Raw genomic sequence first — 3,873 nt, forward strand, 5'->3', positions numbered from 1 at the left:
AAACAAACACACACCCAAAACCCCGCCTGACACCATCTAGGGTGAAACCCTCCCCCCTTCCCCCCACCCCCAACCACCACCACCTCCACCTTCACCTCACCAGAAAATACATATTCCTAAGAGATTTTGGTCCCTTAGAGATAGGTGCACCTCACGTCCTTCCTAAGGTTCTGCATGTCCAAACAATTTCAGACCGATCTAATCTAGCACGTACATAGTATAATTTTAGAGAATTCAAGGAAATCTTTCTAAGCGGATTATTTAAGAAATATTTAGAGGGTTTCATATGCCGATAGTTTTGGGGAATCTCTCATGCCTTATCAAATATGGGACAGGGAAAGATTTACTTAACAAGGGGCTCACATGGTGTACATTAATCTTTGGGCAGAGTTTACGACATTTTTTGAAGCAATTATAATTACTATGAATCTGAATTTGAGTCAGATATGGGCGGAGTGTGATTCGCTGTTAGTGGTCTTTTGCATCATAAAGAAATCTCTCCCATGGTATTAAACAAAAATGACTTTTCTCCAAAAGCTACCTGGATAGGATTTCTTTCTCTATCTCTCACTTTTTTTGAGAAGTGAATGTTGTGGCGGATAGACTTGCTAGTTAATCAAATTTGGCCACTTTGCAAGATTTTACACTATTTGACATCAGCTAGGATGCTCAGTTGAGACCCCACTTTCATTTTAGCTGAGCTTTGTCCATGCCAAAGGTGGATAAGTTCTGTGGTTTATGTTCGGCCTTTTGGCTTAATTTTGTTTGTTTCATTCTTTCTTTATTCTAATAAAGTTTCTTGCTGATCTTAGCAAGAAAAAAAATAAAAAATAAGGAAAATGTATTAATGCGGGACTCATATGATCAGAATTAGGGGTGAAACATGGCCGGGTTGGGCTGGGTTTCTTAAAACCCTAACCCAACTCTAGGTCCTCAAAATTCAATCCAGGCCCAACCCAACCCTGTCAGGTCATGCTTAGGTCCAACCCTGCCGGGTTCATACCAGCCCAACCCGGTCCTAAATGACCCTATCAGGGTCGGGTTGGGTTGAGTTGGCCTGGATTGGATTGACCTTGGCTTCTATAATGGTTGGATTAACCTTAATTGACATTTGTTTTCCATCCATGCCTCAACCCTGAACCAGGGTTGAGGTTTTTCAACCCTAACCCGTCCTCGGGGTCAAAAAACTTGGCCTAAACCATGTTTGGCTTAGGGCAGATCAGAGCTGATTCGGATTGTCAGGGCCACATTTTCACCCCTAATCAGAATGTGAGATAAGTAAATATCATCATAGAATCTTTTCCAAAGCTTGTGGTAATCATTTTAATTAGAATACCAACGATACAACAGAAAGAAGGAAAGAACTTGTCGGATGATCTCAACCGTTCATTCTAATGCATTGATTAAATTTTGGGGAAAATTCAACATAACCAATTAATAGAAGGCCAAAGCCCAGGCCTAATCCATGGAACAATCATAAACGCTCAATTCAAAGATGCAGTCGCTACCCAAAAAAGAAATAGGAAAGGGAAATTTTTCACTGATGTAATAAAGTTTTGATTTTATTATTGAAACAATGTAATGGCAACTAGTACATAGCTTATCCTATCCAAGTGTGAGGCTCACTTATCAATTTGCATACCTCGGTATGGTATATAAATTGTAGAAGTTATTGTAAAGAAGAAGAGGTGAAGAGTCTTAACTAAAAATGGGCTAATTAACACAAAAGAATATAAGTACATTGTCATGGAATCTTCTAGTGGTCTAACCCTGGAGGAACCTTTTAAACCAATAGGCTGAGTGCTTCAGGTACCTCTTCAACCCATTTTTGTAATCGACAAAGGTAATGCCAAATCGAACTGTGTAACCATCGGCCCACTCAAAGTTGTCCAATAATGACCATGCAAAATATCCCCTTACATCAACACCCTCCCTGCAACCAATAAAAAAGAGATTATTAATGTTTATATACAATAATAATTAAACACCCAAGACAATATAAAGGATCACTTTGTTATTTTATATTGAGAAATGTTGTATTGGGTTACTCACTTGATGGCTTTGTTGAGGAATAAAAGATGATGGTAGTAATAATCTATTCTCATGTTATCTGTCAACGCTTTCTCCAATGTCTCTGTATTATTGTTGAACTCTGATATCCCTACAATTAATAAATTCTAAATTAATTCAAACCAATTGTTTGATTACATGGACAACAAATATGATTCGTTTCAAGTCAATTGTCTCACCATTCTCAGTGATATAAATCACTGGGTTATTGTATTTTTGCTTTGTATAACGCAACAGCTCCCATATTCCTCGGGGATATACATACAACCAATCCGAAGCAGTCTGTGGAAAATCCATATATGTTATATGTCACTAATAATCTTTGTTATCATATGAATAGCATATGTTTCTATAGATTGAAATGCAGCATGCCCACCTATATTGCAATATTTATGTAAAATGTTTGAATTTACCCTCATTGAGGAGGGGAAAAAATGTGTAGGGTAAAATAGTTAGGTTACGACCCTCTTTTTCTTTTTTAACGACCTTTAGTTATAACAAAATTTTTCCATATATGGATGCTAAATAACTTCTATTGATTTGAAATCAAAAGGAGGGTGGTATTTCAATGAATTAATTAGTTGCTAGCGCTTACCCTTGGACCAATAGGGATCCCATTCCGCACAGCTGTAATGGTAATTAAAACACATTAGTATGTAAATATTATATTAATTCAACTAAATCGTATTAGGGTTGTATTTCAACTTACTGGTGAGATTAGCATGAGAATCCGTTGAATAACTCATTTTAACATCATTGGAGAAGGCAACATTAGCTGCATAACTAGCAGTGTAGTAATTTAGCCCGAGGAAGTCGAATGATCCTTTTACAATCTTTGACTGATTTGCAGAGAATTTCGGTAACCGCTTTCCAACTAGAGATCGCATGCTTTGTGGATAATCACCATAGGTTAATGGATGCATGAACCTATTAAAAGAAGGAATAAACATTTCGTAAGCCTGGTTTGGAAAAAATTTATTGATTGTTTTGGAGTTTCTTGGCCTGAAATAGAAGATTTAAGCCTTCTAGTTCAGTGGCGGATTAGAAAGAAAAGTTACTAGCAATTAAGGATCCTTGGTCCTTGAGACCGATTATTGTGGCTGATAATCTCTGGAAAGAAAGAAATGCTTGGCGCTATGAAGGTAGGAAGCTCAACGTCAAAGGTGGGGGCTTAAAATCGATTTTTTTTATGTCTCTTGTAAAATTTCTTTTCACCCTTTTTGATGAAATTTTCAATCTTCTAGAGAAAAAACATATCGTAAGCCTTGCCATGGCAAGTAAAAATGGTTAACCTACATATATACACATAAAATTAAAAAGAATTCTCGCCATCCAAACATGAAATCGAGAGCTCTTTGGGCCGCAGCATTGTTGGAATTGTCCTTTGAGTAAGGGACCATCCATTGTGACACTAGTGTCACTCCAATCTTTCCCTTTTGAGTTGCCTACAGCACAACATTGATAAACTTAATTTTCTTAATATATATATCAAATTTATTCACAAGAAGGAGAAGGAAGAAGAAGAAAAATGTACTAGACCTTAGGGGCCAAATCAAAACAGGCAATAATATAACTGCCTTTTACAGGATATTTGACTTTTCTCGCTCTCCCCTCCCCTTCTTTCTCTCATTTTTTATTTTAATAGAAAATATGTTCAACAAAGCACAAGAAAAATAAGGGATCCTTACAAGAGAAACCCATGAAAGTCACACACGTTTTTTCTTTCTTTTTTTTTTTTTAAAGAGGGAAACATACATCCAAAAATAAACCCCCTTAAACAAGGGAAACACCAATAAGAACCAT

General features: G+C 36.8%; 1 long non-coding RNA gene across 1 annotated transcript; it reads right to left on the minus strand.

Annotated features, from left to right (window-relative positions):
* Positions 1-1,588: 1,588 nt before the first annotated feature.
* On the minus strand, positions 1,589-2,347 carry LOC122069604. Its single transcript, XR_006137495.1, has 3 exons — positions 2,250-2,347; positions 2,053-2,161; positions 1,589-1,933 (listed from the first exon to the last, which is right to left on the minus strand). It is a non-coding gene; the product is annotated as an uncharacterized LOC122069604 (long non-coding RNA).
* Between the last annotated feature and the right edge of the window lie 1,526 nt (positions 2,348-3,873).

Source organism: Macadamia integrifolia, unplaced genomic scaffold (genome assembly GCF_013358625.1).
Source record: "Macadamia integrifolia cultivar HAES 741 unplaced genomic scaffold, SCU_Mint_v3 scaffold664, whole genome shotgun sequence".
In the NCBI taxonomy this organism is placed as follows: domain Eukaryota; kingdom Viridiplantae; phylum Streptophyta; class Magnoliopsida; order Proteales; family Proteaceae; genus Macadamia; species Macadamia integrifolia.